General features: G+C 41.3%; 1 protein-coding gene across 2 annotated transcripts in view; it reads left to right on the forward strand.

Moving 5' to 3' along the window:
- Positions 1-394: 394 nt before the first annotated feature.
- R3hcc1l (R3H domain and coiled-coil containing 1 like) overlaps positions 395-19,414 on the forward strand; it is a 76,312-nt gene continuing 57,292 nt past the window's right edge. Inside the window, exon 1 of one of the 2 annotated variants that reach the window (XM_051146584.1) lies at positions 395-505. The gene's annotated coding sequence lies outside the window, so the exon portion shown is untranslated. Of the gene's footprint in view, positions 506-811; positions 878-19,414 lie in introns of those variants that run through there. The other variant, XM_051146585.1, reaches the window with a different exon arrangement.

Here is a 19,414-nt window from a genome sequence, read left to right on the forward strand (position 1 = left end):
AAATAAATGATAATGTCTAACAGCATCAAATGACTAATGCTTAAGTTACACAGCCTGAAAATACCTCTAGTGGGTTTGGCGACAAGGACACTGGCTCCAACAAGGACATTTTCTGCGGGGGCAGAAGCTGCAGTGTAGAACACAGCACTCACAAGGAAGGAAATGGAGACGCTAAACGCAGATTACGCTCGAAGAAACTCGCCTGTGAACGGGAAAAGAGACACGGTGTGATTGAGTAGGACGTGAGGAGATTTGAGCGCATTTACAGCTGAGGGTAGAGACGGAGGATGGACTGACTACACACGAGATAGGGGAACGTCAACGCCCTCCCGCCCTCTCCATTTGCCAGCCCCGCCCCCAGTGACGAAACTGGGCATCGCAAAGACTACAACTCCCAGAAGGCCCCGCGGCGTAGGCGGAGCGAATGCCTGGCGCGCACCCCAGCGGCAAGCGGAAGAGCTTGCGCTTCGTGGCGACGGCGGAAGCGGAGAGCGACGGCGTCCCGGTAACCACGATCCCTGTCCCCGATTCTTTCTCACCCTGAGTTGGGGCTGGTTGTCGGGCCCTCTCCTCCCCACCCCAAACCCCCGCTTCTCCCCTCCTGCCAGGCACAGGACCCTCTTTCCTCTGTGTGTTAGCGCTGTTTTTTATTTTGCTCTTGTTTCTTTTTTTTTTCCTCACGTGATGCGCGGGGCAGGTCCCCGCCTGGGGCGGAGGTTATTGGGAAGCTCCCGCCCTTCCGACCTCTTAGGGCCCGGGGAAGGGAGGTCCACTCTAAGTTTTTCTTCTGTCTTCTCGGGGGCCGCAGGCCTGCCTTGGGTGGGGGGTCGGCCCTAATCCTTCTCGTAGGGATTGCTTCCCTCCTGTGTGTCAACAGGTAGCGAGCGGAGTCTCTTGGGACCCCCTCTGGGCTGCGGGGCTGTGGACCACCGAGGTGGCTCCGGGACAACCCCGAGGCTGCGGGAGATATCCGGGCAGTGGCACGTCTACTCCGCTGCCCGGAGCCCCAGGCTATGGGCTGGCAGGGAGCCGTTTATAAAGTAGGGTGTACTTCCTGCTCTTCTTGGGCGGTCCTCGGAAAACTTCCAAATCCCTTTATCAGAAGTTTTCTTACAAACTTTTCCCGCCGTATCTGTGTTCTGAGGCAAGAGCACAGGGTTTAGAGAATCCCGAGAGGTCAGCCACTTGCTGGACCTGTAATCTCTTGTAGTCCTGTTACGGCCACCTCTGTTTCCCTGTCTGAAAAAAAATGGGGGAGAGTCCTTTTGGTATTCTACCTTTCAGTGTTATGAGTTTTGGCAGAAGTGATGTACATGTGAAACTTTTGGACTATAAAGCGTGTTTAAGATAAAGCTGTAGCATCCTCCCTTGTGTGGTCCAGGTCAGTTGCATTTTAAAACCACGTTCACGTCTTTATGAAGACTGGCTTGAGTTAGTGAATGGTCTCTTTAGAGACTGAGACGGACCGTAACAAGCGCTATGAAAGGTTTCTAGTGGAGAGGTGCCGTTAGGACCTGCCCACCTGTGGAATCAATTGAAAGCGTTGAGATTTCGAGGCCCATCAGAATCCGCACTGCTCTCCACACATAGCTAACAAGCTGCTTTGTAAGCACTGCACATTACAAGCATCTCTTAAGACTCAGAGCCCCCAAGCTTGGAGCTGAACTCACTACTAGCCTCTAGCCATCGTAGGGTTTTAGGCTCCACTCATAGAAGAGCTGCTTTAGTTTTGGGGGTGTACCTGATAAGAGCTTTCCTCACAGTACTTAGAATATAAATAGCTCATGTTGGAGTCTGTGTTTTGACTGCATAGCTCTGAGATTCTGAGTGGTTGTGTACATCCTTTGTTCAATCATGTCCCCCGTCGATCCCCCTTCTGCCCCCTCCCCCCACCCTGTAGAGAAGTTAGGGAGTTAGCAAGCAAAATTTAAAAGGATGTAGGATATAGCAATTAATGAATTGTTTGTTTCTTTGAACTCACTGATTGGAAAATCTTCAAATGTGGTTTAGAAAGTACAAGGGTAGAAGGCAAAGTATCTTAGGTCACTGTATAAAGTTGAGCAAGTTTGAGTTCAGTTCCTGGTGTTGGGACTTACACTGAGCCCCTTATCTGGCTTCTGTGTACCTGTTTATTAGTCTCTTAAGAAGACATTAACAGTATTTATCTCATAAGATGTTTGTGAAGATTGTCTAAGCTGAGACTTTAAGGAGATCAGTGACGAGAAAGGCATGGAAGTTCATGTTTGTTGCTGTTAGCACTAAACGATGGAAAGAAGTGATATTCATTTTAGCTATTTTTCTGAAATACCATTTGTTTGTAAAGCAAGGGTAATTATCCATACTCTGCAGACTTTAAAAACTACAGTCGAGCTAGCTGGCCGTGATGTCAACACACCTCTAGTCTCATCATTTGGGAGACCAAGACAGGAGAATCCCCTATTAGATGCCAGTCTGGCTATTTTAGTGAGAACCCCTACCACTCAGAACAACGAAAAAATGTAAATAGGAGTTTAGTTATAGGATCTTGATTTCATAACAATTTCATTTTGTGTAAACATTACAGGGGTGGAGGTGTATTGTTCATTGATAAGATTCATTGCATAAGGCTCTGAGTTATCCCTTTGCCCTGACAACAGCAACAGCCTTTAACCCCAGCACAGGAGTCAGAGGCTGCCTGATCGCTCAGTCTGTGTAGTGAGGTCCAGGCCAGGAAGGGTGATAGAGTGAGAGCCTGTCTTTAAAAAGGGGTTTCCTTTGTTTGCTTGGTTGGTTGGTTGGCTGGTTGGTTGTTTTTGGTTTTTCAAGACAGGATGTCTCTGTGTAGCCTTGGCTGTCCTGACTCACTTTGTAAACCAGGCTGGCCTCGAACTCACAGCGATCTTCCTGCCTCTGCCTCCCGAGTGCTGGGATTAAAGGTGTGTGCCACCACACCCGGCTTGTTTGTTTGTTTATTAAAGATTGCTCGTCTTCACTCTTAGGGTTTCTTATAGTGCTGTTGTGAGTTGGTTGTTGGATATTTGCTTTAGTTAATACTTGAAAGAGATTTTAAAACTTTGATGCCTTGGTAGTTGGAATTAGATGGCGCTTTATAGCCTGTACTGAGAGTGTATCTTACTCTGCAATATGGCTCATAGTAGGACAATTAATTATGACTCAGATATTGGCGAGAAGAGAATTTTATAAAACAATTTCTGTCTCTGTTTACATGATTACTTCCCTCCACATACAAGTACATACAGGTTTTGTTTGTTTTGTTATCGTCTGTCTGTCTGACTGTCTGTCTGTCTATCGGTTTTTTCAAGACAGGATTTCTCTATGTAGTCCTGGCTGTCCTGAAATTCACTCTGTAGCCCAGGCTGGCCTTAAACACACAGAGATCTGCCTGCCTCTACCTCCTGAGAGCCAGGATGAAAGGTGTGTGCCACTGCTGCTCCCAGCACACACACAGTTTTTAAGCCAGGATGTTTGTATAGCCTGATTTAGATATGGTGGAGCATGCCTTTAATCCCAGCGCCCAGGAAGCAGAGGCAGGCGGATCTCTCTGAATTCAAGGTCAGCATGGTCTCCATATCAGTTCCAGATCAGCCAGAGCTACCTGGTTAGACTCTGTAGGAAACAAACAAAAAAACAAAACAAACATTTAGGCCAAAGAAGTCTGGGAGACTTGGTGACCTTCATATTTTAAAGGTGGAAACTTAATGACTGATTACCTCCCTCTACTGATGTCTTGGCTCTGTGTGCTTGTTTGTGCGTGCGTGCGTGTGTAAGGAATAAGTTTAGAGAAAGCAAAGAGGAAAGCCTTACAGTCATAAATGATTTGTTGGCCAAGGCAAAAATCTCATGGTTAAGAATTTTTATTTTCTTCAGGTGTCTCACTGACTGCCAGATATCCACACATTTGGATGCTAAGAAAATGTTTCCTTTATTCTTTTTTTTTTTTAACACTTGATCTTAGCCAAAAGACCAAAAAGCAGCAATTCTTCTTCTCCTCCTCCTCCTCCTCCTCCTTCTTCTTCTTCTTCCTCTTCTTCCTCTTCCTCTTTCTCTTCCTCCTCCTCTTCTTCCTCTTCCTCCTCCTCCTCTTCTTCTTTCTCTTCCTCTTCTTTTTCTTTTTGGTTTTTCGAGACAGGGTTTCTCTGTGTAGCCTTGGCTGTCCTAGACTCACTTTGTAGACCAGGCTGGACTCGAACTCACAGCAATCTGCCTGCCTCTCTGCCTCTCAGTGCTGGGATTAAAGGTGTGCCCTACCTTGCCTGCCTGCAATTCTTCTTTATGTTGTGCCTTCTGCTTTTTCAGATTCATTCTTACCTTTAATTATACTTAAACATGATTTTTTTGTACATATATATTACAAATATGTATCTATACATGCACACATACATATGTAAACATGTAAACACTTGTACATATGTATACACACTTGTCTATATGTATATATTTACAATTAGAGCAATAGAAAGTCATGTACATTAAATCTTACTTTGCATATTGTATTGTCTCCTTTGTTTCAAACACTTGTGTTTTGACTCCCTTTTACTTCAAAGGACTTTGGAAGGTCGGTTTCATTCTTAGCTACCATGCATACATGGTAGGTGCTAAGTAATGACTGCTGAGTAAGAACATGTCATGCATTGTTCTGTGCTGTATGGCACAATCAGGCGAGGCCATGCTGTTTTGTGAAAGCACCCCAAGCTTTGGAGTCAGAGTTCTGAATCCACTGTGTGCCGGCCGTGTGTAGCCTTAGTTTTTCTTTTGGATTCACTTCACATCATCTGGTAAAGTAAGGATATTGGCCTGCCGGCCTGAGAAGATAGACATTATCTGAGCTAGGCATATACTAGTCAAACGTAGTAGAAAATAGAGTTGCTGGTATTCATATTTTTAATTTTATTATTTTATGACAGTCACAGATTGTGATTATAATATTCACTCTCTTAATGTTTCACATGACCAGTGTGTTCCTTTGTTACCCAGTGTTAAGGTGGCTGACTGGGACTATAGAGCCTGAAACATTGCAAAGCTAATTGGCCCACATGGAGTTTGAATCTGTGACCTGTTCTCATTAGCTTCATGCACTAAGTAGTCACAGATATCTGACATATTTTTAATTTGGCATTCTTGCAACTCATTAGATATAAGTAAATGAAATAGTGCCAAGAGTAAAAATACAGATTTTTTAATTATACATTTATGAAGCTAGCCCTCATATAAAATGTATAAAACTGGCAACCTATAGGATCCACCACTTGCCTGAGCTATGATTTAAACACTTTTTTCACTCGTGTGTTATATTTAGAGTAGATTACGTACCCATAGGAATGAAGAGTAGGCTATTCCTGTGTTGTAAGAGGACCTCCTGTGCTACTCTCCAGAACAGGTGCTCTGAGCTTGCAGGGAAAGCATGAATGAGCCCAGCAGGATGGATGAAGCTTGGGTAACTCCTAAGAGCTTGTTGAATCACAGAGAAATGTAGTTGTCAGAGCATTAGATAGGAGAAAAGTTACAGGGTGGTGTTCAGTGGCAACAAGCCTGCATTGGGAGAGTGTTTTCTCCTCTGAATGAGCCATACAGCATTTTTTTTTCCTAGTCTATGGTGTGCTTTTTTCACTATATCATGTTAGCTTTTTCTGTAGTCGACCATTTTTCAAATTCACTACACTTTATTAATATTTGTTGCCTCTCTCTTTATCTCTTTCCTTTTTTTTTATGCCAAACATGGCCAATTTAGGTTTGGGCATAAAAACTCATAAAGAAGCAATATTGGGGATGGGGGAAGAAAAGAAGCAACTTGGAGTCAGCAAGTTCTGGTATCTAATGTTGTGAGGTTTTCAAGCAAGTAGATTAGCTGTGTATGGTGACAAGAATTTCTGGAATGATCAAACGCGGCTGGTCATGATGTGACATGGAAACGTGGGCAAGAGGTGTGTAGGGTTCATTAATGACAAATATGCTTCTTCAGAAGGAATTGAAGTGTGTTTAATATTGGCTTACGGTTGGGATGGTTTGAGTTCTTTGCCCTGTGATTTCACAAGAGAATTAAAGAAGGGAGGTACTTCACTTAAATCCTGTCAGCTTTCTACCAGTAGTCTGTTTCTGTTTTCATAACTGTAAAATGGGCATAATGCTTCTAATTCTACTTTAAAAATGAAAGGAAAAATAAAAAAGGATGTCTTGAAATAGAGCTGGTAACTACAGGGAAGCAGACAGACCCTGGCGAAGATGCACAGTAGGCAGCAGGAGTCAGAAGAGTCCGGCAGGCCAGGCAGAACAGCTAACACAGCCTCCTCTCAAGAAAGGCAGAAAGGCAGCTAGAGGGCCATGTGAGAAATGAGAGGCAGATAGTTAAAGGGCCAGAGACGACTGAGTGAGGCGATGGAGAGCTTACTGAGTCTGCTTGTGTCTGTTACTTGAGATCTTGCATTTGTATGTTGCCTGAAAATGCAGGAACATCAGGAAAGTAAGGTAACATGTTCCTGTGCTTCTTACCTCACAATAGTAAATATACTTTGTCTGTTCAACATAGAAGCACCAAATATTTGTATTATAGCCCTTTTAACTACATATTTGGCCTTTTCCAGTGTAGATAATATTTTTAAAACTGGGTAACTTATTTTTAAAAATATTTTTATCTAAAAATACTAATGCATGTTTATTGTAGAAAACTTAAGATAGTACAAACAACTTTAAAAGATAAAAACACAAAACATTTATAATCTCAAGCTATAAATAGCATATAACAAAGCCTATATTGTTCATGTGGGCGTTTGTTTTTGTTTTTTGTTTCCCTAATACTTTTCTCTCTGAGCAAAAGTTCCCTCACTTAAGTTCTATTTTCTTTAAAGAATAAAGAAGTGTTTGTAAGTCCAAAATTGCACTATAAATTGACCACTGGTGGTAGTTATTTTTATATACTTACTTTAACATTTCCATAAATTACTTCTATAACTACTCTTACTGCTAGATACAGACCATATATTATCATCCATCTTTGTGTCTTAGGATCTGCAAAGCGTTTCGTGTACAGTAGGTACTTAGGATCTGTTTGAGATGAATCAAACTGAATGGAGATTGTCTTGTTTGAACAGATCTTCCCAACTGTACACTGGTGCTTCTGGACAGCCTTAAAATTGGGAAAAGCTTGATTTGGGGGCACTGTATTTGATATGAAGCCACTGACCTGGTAAAGGGTTTTCCCCCTAGTTATTTTTTGTTGCAGGCCATGGCATTCCCAACTTACTAATGTCATTTTGTTCATGGTAAGCAAATCATCTACTACTCAGCTACATATCCAATCAGCTTTCTGTTTTTATTTATTTTTCTTCCTCTTTTCCTCTCCCCTTTTGTCTTTCCTTTCATTTGTGCAAGCATGAGCACTTGGAAGTCTAGAGGCACAGGCCATGTGTCTTGCTTTATTACATTCCACCTTATTCCTTTGAGACAATTTCTCCCTGCACCTAAAACTTGTGATTTTTCATCTAACTGGCTGGCCAACAAGCTGATACTGGGGTTACAATGTAGTGCCACACCCAGTCTTTTTACATGGGTTTTTGGGGATGAATCTGAACTCAGGTCATGCTATGTAGCAAGGACTCTTATCTACTGAACCATCTCCCCAGCCCAACCCCCCTTTGTGAGGAGGTAGGGGGTAGGACTGCAGTCACACCACAATCACACCAGTGTCACTGGGGGGTTTCCTCCCTGCCCCAACTTTGCAGAATAACTACTCATGAGACTCAAAATATGTATTTACAAATAGTAGGCCATATAGCTAGGCTCGTCTCCGACTATCTCATAACTTAATAATCCATTCCTATTCTATCCATATTCTGTCATGTGGCTGGTTACCAATGCTAGGTACCATTTATCCATTCTCACATCTTGTGGGCTGAATCTTCTTCGCCTGGCTCTATCCCAGAATCCTTTGTGCCTGCTGTATGTCCCACCTTCTATTCTAGCCTTTCCTATAGGCCATAGATTTTTAAGTTGCCAGACAATGCATCTATACAATGCAGGAGATACTCTCTCTACACACCAGATAGCCTGAAACCTACCAGACTACTTCCAAACTAATGGTTTCCGTCCTGCTCCAGCCTCTCAGGTTGCTGAGATTACAGGAATGGGCCACTGTACTTGGCCAGTGTTTCTCTTTTTAACTTTATCAGTTTCTGTTCTTGGCCTTCGAGTCACATTACATTAAAACAAGTCTTATTTTGTAAGTGATAAGATACATATTTACTATAAAAAATTTGTCCACTCAGGAAATAACAAAGTCAATCCATAATCTAACTTTCCAGGTGCAACCAGTTTTTAGGCCGGTGACTTTGTATTCATAGTTCCTACATTTGACCCTTTCTGCAGATGAACCTTTTGTTGTTGTTGTGGGTGTGAAGCCAAGGCTGTGAAGTTGCGGGCAAGTGCTCTTTTGCACCTGCCACGTCCCCAGCCCTGAACATGAAAGGAGTTTGGTTCTGTTTTAAGTTTGTCGTGCATTCAGTTGGCATCAGAATTTAGTTTAATCTGATGTAGTCATTTGCTATTAATAGCTTAAAAAATTTTTGCTATTAATCTTATATGTGGTGCTGGGTGTCGAACCTTGGGCCTTTTGCATCTAGACAAGCATTCTGCCACTTAGCTATGTATCTTCAGCCCTTAATGTGTTTAATTATAAATTCTCCAAACACTAATTGAATGTGATCCCATAGGTGATAGAATTTCTGTTGAGAGTTGTAAGAGTATTTGAGGAAGGTTGTTTTGGTGTTTTCTATGTGAGATCACCTTATGAATTGACCAGAGAGTGTTTCAATAGTGGTGGTAATGTAGACATAGAAAAGGTGTCAAGGGAGAGCAGTAAGGTAATGGAGCTAGGAGAATTGAAGAGTCAGAATACAAATTTGTGATTTGACATATCAAGTATATTGTATCATTAATAATGGCATTGGGGAAGGATTGGTCTGGGAGAAAGATAATGATTTCAGTTTCTAATTTGTTAAGTTTTAATTATATAATTTATGTGGTAGTTTTAAAAATTCATTAATCTTAATGGGTGCTGCAGTCTGTTTTTGAGGCCATGCAGTTTATCCTAGCAAACACATATCCTTGGTGGTGTTCTTTTGGAACTGATTTAAGGGAAGTAGAAAACAAATCTCATCATCTGATGGTTATATTTCTTTACTCTAAAGGAGTTTTAATTTTTCCTGACCACCCATCTTATTCATCTACTTTTTTATAAGTGATGTTTGGTAGTTTCTAAAAATTAATCTGCAAAGTTACGAAGTTTACTACTGGAGAAGGTATTTGAGTAATTATTGTGACTGCTGAAAACACTGAAAATGGTTCTAGGCTGGCTTAGCGCCTTGGCTCCAGGTACTCCCGACTGCACACAGGTTAAGAGAGTAGGTTCAGGAAGCCTGGATTTGAATGATCTCTTTTGACTATTACTATATGTCCTAAATGAGTTTTTTTAAATTTTTTTTTTTTTCTAAATGAGTTTTTTTGTGGGTTTCCAGCTTCTTCCATTTTTAAACTAGAGCTGGTACTAATGCTCTCTACTTGATGAGATTGTGTAGGGGATGAGCTCCTAGATTTTGAGTAATACCTGGCAAATATAACGAGCTCAGTAAATATTAGCTCCCAGACTGCTAAACTGTATCTTACCCTCGTGGAATGATAGGCTGCTAGAGGTGAATTTGGAGCTCAAAAAATCAGATGTAGATTTTTAAGGAATGTTGAAGAGCTTCATGAGAAACTATAGTAGGGAAGTTGGTGCAGGCAGGAAAAGAAGCTGCAAGGGAACTGAGGGAGGGTGTTCTAAATGATTGATTATCCTTGTCTTAATTGAGATTGGGTTTGGTTGCAGCCAGCCAAGTAAGAGAGACTTAATGGTAGGAATTTCTTTCTGTTAATGTGAAGAATTCCAAAAGCTTCATGCTGTGGTGTTGTGATGTGTTTTTTTACACTGTCACTTCAGGAATGCAACAGTAGTTTCCAGCACTGAGGTGGGAGGGTAACGATAAAAATCAAAGTCACTCTAGTCATAGCGCCTGCAGCTGTATGTGTTCCACCTGTGTTCCACCCAGCAGAAAGGAGAAAGGAAGGGGATCATCTCTCTCTCTTAAAGGATACTTCTGGAAGTTAGATATACTACTTCTGCTTATATGCCATTGATAAAACTGGGTCACAAGCCGCCACTTGAGGCTGGAAAGGTTGGGAACTGTAGACTGTTCCGTGTCTGTGAGTGAAGACACAGTGAGGTTGTTGAACACTTGCTCTTCCCAAGCTGCATCACCAGTCCAGGCTGAGTGTCTGTCTAGTGGGTCCTGAGTCTGAGACCCAGATGCCCTGTGATGGAAGTCACAGCTTAGAGTAAGGGATGCCAACCGCACATTGGCTGCAGAGTGTGATCCCAGGTGAGCCTGGATAGATGTGTGTATCTATGTAGTTTCCAGGCAACATCAGTACTGACGACAGTTACTTTATTTGGCAGTTTGCAGAAAAATTGATGGTAAATAAGCTTCTCATATCATTCTTTTGTTGCTTTAAGCCTGTAGTTTATGTAGTCTTCCACCACTCTCCAATTTAGTTGGTTTTCAGCCAATGTTTTTTAATCCATCTCTGTCTTTTTATATTACTTCTCTCCCTCACTGCTGTTAATCGTACTTCCCAAAATAGATAAATGAGCAAATTTAATTAAATGTGTTATTTGCACTGCCTCCTGATCATTAATGAATTTGTAAGTAAGGTCAGACCTACAACCCTCCTAGTGTTACAATTACTGAATCCTGTCTGTCTTCTCTAATGGTAATTATTTGCTTTAGGTTATTTCTAGTTTCTAAGGCTTATATATTTTGTGTATTTATGTTTTGTCAGTATTAGAAATATAAAGACCTAACAAAAGAGAATTATTTCCAAAGGCTTTTTTGCTGTTGTTGTTTCCTTCATTTGAAAATATTTTATTTATAAATATTTGAATGATAAATAATTTAAGAACAAAGTATATATTGCTGTTTGGTTTTTGTTTCTTTGAATTAATTTTCTAATTTTTTCTTTGTATTAATCAGTAGCAATACAGTTTGTAGACTCAATTTAAAGAGTTAAGTAGGGGACCTGAGAAATGACTTGGTAGTTAAGAACACTTGCTTCTCTTCCAGGGTACACAAATTAGATTCCTAGTTCCCATATCAGTGGCCAGTGGCTTACAACCTCCATAACTCCAGCTCTGTTCTTAAACAGCCATAGCCACTGGTGTTCCCTTCTTAGCCTCCCAGTTACATTTTGACATTTGGCTAAGTTGGAGTAGTTTTGTATTTTTATTATTATAAGACTGAATTTTATTCTCCGATAATGTCTTAAGTGGCCTCAGTGTGGTCTTCCTCAAGGTCATTACCCTTCTCCTCCTCCTCCCCTCACCCCTCCTCCCTTCCATTGTGAAGCTCTTTTTCTACAGCCTTCCATTGTCCTACTATTTGAGTGATGGATCTCTGGGCCTACTGCACAGTTCTCTTCCTAGGATGATTTCCCTTCGTTGTAATCTGTAGACTTCTCTCCTGGGTTTGATTTCCAGTCTTGTCAGAACGTATAGCTTCCTCATTCTTCACTTACCCTCTTGCTTGGGTGGAACATGTCCTCTAGTAGTGTCTGATTAAAAAGATGGCACTTTAGCCAAGAGTAGGAGAATAGCAGTCTTTATTTAACGTGCTTATTGCGTAGCTTTTGGTCTGGATTGGGTGCTTTTGACTTTTGATGCACAATTACTTTGGAAGGCCCATTTACTAGTATTCTTTTACCTCTCATACTGACTTCTTGTACTTGCCAAAAGGATGGGACCATCATATATTAATGTAGAATATCTGGTCAGGGACACAATCTTTTGAACAAAACAGATTGCAAATCTCGTATACACCCTTCTGTGCTCTGGCTTCTAAAATTTTGTTGCTATTTCTTTCTTTCTTTTTTGCTCTTCTTTTTCTTTGTGGATCTGGGTGTTATGTCTGTTATTATCTTAGTAGGATCTAGAGGAAAGAAGCAAAAGTACATTCTGTCCACTCTTCCCACAAGACTGAATTTACTTGGTGTGGTATGTAGATATTAGATATTCTGGGACTTGAAGTAGGGTAGCTCAGTCCTGTAAAATAAGAATCTGAGTTTGGCTCCACAGTACCGTATAAAAAGCCAGCATGGGACTGGAAAGATGGCTCAGCCATTAAAGGCTAGGCTCACAACCAAAACCATAAAAGCCAGTATGAGCCGGGTCTGGTGGCCCACGCCTTTAATCCTAGCACTCAGGAGGCAGAGGCAGGCAGATCTCTGAGTTTGAGGCCAGCCTGGTCTACAAAGTGAGTCCAGAACAGCCAGTGCTACACAGAGCAACCCTGTCTCGAAAAACAAAACAAAACAAAACAAAACAAAAGCCAGCCTGGTGGCCTGTATCTGTAATCCCATTTCTGGAGAGGTGGAGACAGATCTGTCTGACCAGCTAGCCTAGCCATTGGTGAGATTCAGGGTCAGTGAGAGACCCTGCCAGAAGAGTGATAGAGAACGACACCAAACACGATCTCTGGCCTCTACATGCAGCATGAACATGTATGTTCACTTGCACACTCATGAACATGTACATACCACACACACACACACACACACACACACACACACACACACGAATAGGATATTCTTATGTGAGACAATACTACACTGTCGTCATTTTAATAGTGAAAGATAAAGTATTAATGACAATATGGTACTTAAATATAGTAACCAAGTGGGTTTGCAGAAAGCACTATTGTTGAAGAGGGAAAATGTTGTGCCTCTCTTGATTTTTGAGCTAGCTGGTTAATTGAAGAAGTCCACAGAAGCCTTTCATCTTTATTGTAAGACAAGTAGGAAATAATGATAAGGGTGAAGGGGAAATTATTCTGATTCCGCTATCCAGAGGTGACCAAATTCCATACAGTTTTCTTAAACATTACCAACCAACTTTCTGAAGGCTCTGTACAAATTTCAGTTCTCAATCAAAATGTGTGGGAATGTTAGTTTCACCTCAGGATCTCCCTTAGAGGGTTTTGATACATTGTTAAAATTTTGTAACTGGATCAGTATAGCTCTTGGTTGGTTTGATTTCTGTTGGGGGAAGGGGGATGATAACAAGGTGTCTGTCACTCTAGCTAGGCAGTCTTGAAGGCATGGCAGTCAGTGAGCCGCCCTTCTCTGCTTCTGTATGGTCTTTAAACATGCCTGTTTGCTTGAGACAGGGTTTCCTCTGTATAGCCCAGGCTGACCTAGAACCTCACTCTGTGGACCAGGCTGGCCTGGAACTCAGAGATTCGCCTTCCTCTGCCTCCCAAGTGCTGGAATTAAAGGCATGCGCCACCACTGACAGTTCTCTGTGGTTTTAGGCAGGTATTTCCTTCCAGTTTGTCAGGTATCTGTTACTTACGGTGTTTGGTGTCAGGGTTCAGGCTTGCGTGTAGTCCAATTTATTAGTCTTTTGTTTCATTTGAATCTTGTTTTGAAATTGAAAAACCTTTACTTATATTGGGGGAAATAATTTACTTATTTTGTTTTGAGTAGTTATATGATTTTAGTTGTTAATCTTGATCTATGTTCCATTTGATATTTTGTTGTTAAGAATATTGTGTGGACCTAATAATCTTTTGTAGACTGAATTGAACATGTTTTCTTTTAAAAGATCGGTTTTACCCTCACAGCTTTTGAGATACCATCCTATTACATTTGAATTTTTATCATTTGTGTGTGTGTGTGTGTGTGTGTGTGTGTGTGTGTGTGTGTGTAGAAGTCAGAGGACAACTCTCTGTAGTTGGTTCTTTCCTCCTTTATGTGAACTCTGATCACCATGCTTTCTAGTAAGTACTTTTAATCACTGAGACATCCATACTGGCCCTGTTTCTGGAGGGTTTTTGTTTTGTTTTGTTTTTAGTATTTTGAGACTGGGTTTTTCTCTGTGTAGCCCTGGCTATCCTGGACTCTCTTTGTAGACCAGGCTCGCCTCGAACTCACAGAGATCTGCCTGTCTCTGCCTCTGCCTCCTGAGTACTGGGATTAAAGGCGTGCACTACCACTCCCAGCCTGGAGTTTTTATACCTGCATTATTATCCCATTGTTACAAAAGCTTTGCAGTACATTGGGCTAGTTTAAAAAAAAAAAAAAGACACAACTGACTGCTGCCCTCTGCATACATGTGTGTGGAGGGCAGCAGTCAGTTGTGTCTTCCTAATTTGCTCCTTAACTGTTCTTTTGAGACACAATCACTTGGAATTCCCTGATTTGGCGAGGCTGGCTGTTGAGTAAGTTCTAGGGTCCTCCTCCTCCTGCCTCCTCAGGCATGTTCCTGTACCCGGCTTATGTGGGTGATGAGGACCTGACCTCAGCTCCTTGTGTTTGTGTGATAAGTACTTTATTGACTGAGACATTTCCCCAGCTCCAGTTCTGAAATTTAAAAAAAAAAAAATGTTTTTCCATTACATAAGTTTATTTGTTAAACTTTATTATTAGTTTATCTCCATTAAAAATCATTGCTGATATTAAGTTAATTTACATTAAGTTGATAATTCAATGATAATTGGGTTATCTGAGAACAAGAACTGCCTTTCTATTTGCCCACATCTATTTTTGTGTCTTTGAGGTAGTCCAGGTTGGCCTCAAACTTGAAGCAATCCTCCTGCCTCAGCCTCCCAAGTTCTGGAATTACAATGGAGCTCTTTCCATGTCCAGCTTCTTTTTCCCCCCACAAGAATATCTTCAAAGTCTCATCATTTTGGCTTTGTACATGCCTTTTAAAACTAGTTTTCTTGAGCTGGCCGCGGTGGCACAGGCCTTTAATCTTAGCACTTGGGAGGCAGAGGCAGGATCTCTGAATTTGAGGCAGAGGCAGGATCTCTGGTTTACAAAGAGGTCCAGGACAGCCAGGGCTACACAGAGAGACCCTGTCTTGAAAAACTGGGGAGCTGGTGCGGTGGTACATGCCTTTAATCCCAGCACTCAGGAGGCAGAGGCAGGTGGATTGCTGTGAGTTCGAGGCCAGTCTGGTCTACAAAGCGAGTCCAGGACTACCAAGGCTACACAGAGAGACCCTGTTTTGAAAAACAAACAAACAAACAAACAAAAAACCAAACAGAAAAACTGGGGGGAAAAAGTTTTGTGTGTTGTGTGCGTGTGCACGCGCACGCGGTGCCGAGGATCAACCCAGGGCCTGGTACATGCTAGACAAACACTAAACATTCTTTTCCTGACCTCTTTTTTAAAAATTTAATGACACCTTATAGATGCTTATAATAGTCACAAAGCTGTGTCATTCTTTTTAGAGCACAGAATTTTGTGTAGTATGGGCATGTCACTTTAGATGGCAGCTAGGCGTCGCTGTCCATTATAGCAGTCCCCCAAGGCCTGAGGTAAGGTGTCGTTGTCTTTACTCTGGTTTGTTGACAGGCTTCTGAAATGTGTGCCTGTGTGTGCATGTGTTTAATTATGCAGTCCATGGCAAATCACTGAATTAATAAACCTTTACTATTTACAAAACAAGATAAGGAAAGTTATGTGCTTGAATGGGTGTCAAAGAAATCATAGTTTTAGAAATGATTTTTATTGTTATTTTTAGGTGAGGCTGTCAGAAGGGAATTTTTGTATGATTTGCCTTCGGATACAACTTAACTGTACGTAGAGTATTTTCAAAATTTATTCTGTCTGTCTGTCTGTCTGTCTGTCTGTCTGTCTATCTATCTATCTATCTATCTGGGAGGTTTTCGAGTCAGGGTGGCAATGAGTAGCTCTGGATGTCCTGGAACTCACTCTGTAGACCAAACTAGCCTCCTACTCAGAGATCTGCCCGCCTCTGCCTCTGCCTCCCCAGTACTGGATCAAAGATCTTTGCCACCACTGCTTGGTGAGGTGTGGGTTTTGTTTTGTTTTTTTAATTAAAAAAATAAAAGTGGTAAGTTACTTAATAACATAAGCATATTTAATAGACCTGCTGTTTCTTTATTCTGAACGTGTTTGCATATTTGTGGTGCTTGAATGTAATTTTATAACTCTCAGGAGCTGAAACAGGTTTCTTGAAAGACTTGGGCCTTTTGTTTCTGTTTACAGTCTGTGGTAGACTTAGTGTTTGTGGAGTGCAGACTTAGTTTCAGGGTTGGATTACTAGCTTTCCTTGGCTGGGTCTTTTTCTGAGGTAACAACTGAGAGTTAGTACCCTTATCAAGCTTTAGCTTTGCTATAATTCATGTAGCAGACAGCAAAGATGCAGTGTTATTATAGGGGTTTAATTAACTCACTCAAGAAGAATAGATGGCCATTTAAATCCTCAGTAAAGTATAATGAATAATGTTATTAAAGAACTTGGAGATGAAAATAATTAGGTAACTAATTTTAATTTTAATATTACTTTTTAGGTATTTATTTTCAATTAACTTTTTTTTCAAAGAAGACTTAGTATATTGATATGAACTGCTATTTTGTGAGAGTTTTTTTTTTTTTTTTCCTACTCACATCCTGACGGTCTTGTCCCTGTTTTGCAGCTTCTCTTACGTATGTATAGCCGGGAACAATTTGAAAACTGATCTGTAGGGCAGAGACTTTAGTGGGAATCAAAGGGTTGGCCACGGCACCTGTCAGAAGATAATTTACTTTTGTTGCTGAAGCACATGGCAGAACTTGCATGGAAACTGTAACAACATGATACTGGTGATTTGGGTTTTTTCCTTCCTTCTTTCTTTCTTTCTTTCTTTCTTTCTTTCTTTCTTTCTTTCTTTCTTTCTTTCTTTCTTTCTTTCTTTCTTGTCTCTCTATGTAGCTCAGGCAGGCCTTGAACTGTCTTTATTGCCCAGACTGGCCTTTTGATTTTCCAGCCCCAGCTTTCTAACTGCTGTGATTATAGGTGTGCATGACAGTACCCAGTGCAGAAGTTTCTTTTAAATGACTTTTGCACAGTGAGACATAATCAGAAATAAATGCTTATGTCAAGACCTGACTTTAAACAAAGTGGTCTCAAATAGAATACAAAGATGAGGAGCCAGAGACACAGGGAGAAAGGACAAAATAAGCCCCACCCCCTTGATAGAGGTCTTGCTTTTGTTAGCACCCGGGAAAGCTGTTTTTCAGGTATTCCTAATGAGTAGATGCAGGCACATGACAGAGACAGCTTAGATCTTAGAGCAAACCAAAGGGAGTTTGAATCTTGGTTATTTAAAAATCTCCTTGTACCTGTCTTATTAGGAATATTATTATTATTTTTTTTTTAAAGAAGAAACTAATTTACTCCTGGCTATAAAGAGTGACATTGTGTCCGGGAAAATGCTGTACTAACACACTGTACTGTCCCACAAGAGTACTTTTAAAGTCCCTGAGTGCAGTACTGACAATCTGTGACAGGCTATGAATTGTTGAGCAGCAGTTAGGGAAGGTGCACAGCAGAATAAATGGTTATATGTAAGCTAAAGAGGAGATGGGCATGGGGAGAAAGGAGAGCAGAGCAGGGCAGCTCGGGTTTTGCAGGCAGTTTGAATGCAAGCTGTCCTAGTAGTTAAGCTCTGTTATAAGCAGGGAGATTTCCCCCAACCCCCAAAAAGCCTTTTCAATAGTGTCATTGTTCTAGTCTGTCATGTCACCAAAACTGTAAGGCTCGGGGAGCTGGAGAGATGGCTCAGCAGTTAAGATAACTGGCTGCTCTTTGAGAGGACCCAAGTTCAATTCCCAGCAACTGCCTGGTGGTTTATAACTTTCTGTAACTCCAGTCCCAGGGATCCAGCACCCTCTTCTGGTCTCTGTGAACACCAGGCACACATGTGGTTCACAGGTACACATGTAGACAAAAATACCCATACATAGAATAATAAGGAAAAATTCTGTAAGCTTGGATTCGGTGGAATTTAAGTGTTTAAAGAGACCAGATGCATCACTTTATATCAGGATCAGGAAATGTAACTATAAATATCAATATAATGGAGATGGGAGCTTAGAAATTCCCCTCTAGGAGTTGTTGCAGTGGTGGTAAGGCCACTTAACATAACTGGACCCAAGTTGCTTGGCCTTTAACAAGCCAGTGCATCTGCTTGATTGGTTGACTTAATTTGATTCACAAACTTACATACCACCAGCTGGTATGGTTTCAGTAGTAAGTGGCTCACGGCAGTGTTAGATATCAAAGATTCCAATGGAGTACTTCATAGTGACAAGTTACCGCTCTGTTCTTTTATTGGCTCATTCTAAATATGGAATGAGAACTTGGGAGCCATCGCTTTGGAGCCAGGTCCTCCTGTTAATTCTGTTTCTGGTTTTAGGCTCTATGTGTTACTGCTTTGTCACTGCTACCATTAGATTAAGCATGAGAGAAATGTGAGTCTTGAGGTTGCATATCTGTCTTTGCACCAATGATGCATACTTAAAAAGCCAGAAAAGGGTTAGTAATGGAAGGACAGATGTGGTGACCAAGAGACAAGTACAGACCAGGAGGCACTAATAGTTACACTGTTTAAACTGTCTGTAGGTCCCAGACTGGATTCTCCACTGCTCTGTCTGAATGCCTAATCCCTGGTGTTGAAAGCCCATTGTCAAGTCTTAGACTGGTCTCCACAGCTCTGCTACAACAAACCTTTGGTTTACCTAATCTGGTGCTATGGACCAAATGTTTGTGCTCCCCTCTCAATGTGGTGTTTTGAGGTCCAGCCTTCAGGAAGTAATTGATAGGAGGATAAAATCTCATAGACTGTATTAGTGCTTATAGAAGACACCAAAGAGTCATCCCACTTTTTTCAGTCTAATGAGGATACAAAGAGGACTGACCTGGGAAGATGGTCCCTCCAAGAGCCTGGCCATAGCAGCTGCCAGATCTGGCCAGCTGCATAAGCCACTGTGTCTATGGTCCTTTCTCACCTACTGCCTCTTCAATTAGTTTTGGTGGTGGTGGTGGTGATAGCAGCGGTGGCATCCCTGGCCCCTGTTGCCCCCCCCCCCGAATGTCTCTCCTAAATTCTGTCTGAATAACACTTTCTGAAGGCCTGCCTGTAGTACCACACATGTCAAAACATCATCTTAGCTGTTCTTAAAGTTACCTCTGTTCTTTGGATTTTTGCCTTTTTCTTTATTGGCAGTTACACATACTCCAAACAGCTTATTTTCCCTGCTTCATCTTTCTATTAGTTAGAGACATCTTATTGGGGGAGGCTCCATTTCTTTGCATGTGTCTCAGACTATGTTGTGACATGTAGTCCTGCTTTATAATCGCCACTGCTCCAGCAGAGATCCCACTATCTGTGCACACTTAATAAATTCTTGTTTGATGGTAAGAAAATGCCATTACCTATTATTAGCTTTTATCTCTCTTCAACATTTATCTTTCTTTTTGAGTCATAAGAATAATAGATTAGAATGCACTTTAAGTATTGAGCAATGTTTGTTTAGTAGATTG

The sequence above is a fragment of the Acomys russatus genome, chromosome 5, assembly GCF_903995435.1.
Source record: "Acomys russatus chromosome 5, mAcoRus1.1, whole genome shotgun sequence".
Classification (NCBI taxonomy): Eukaryota; Metazoa; Chordata; class Mammalia; order Rodentia; family Muridae; genus Acomys; species Acomys russatus.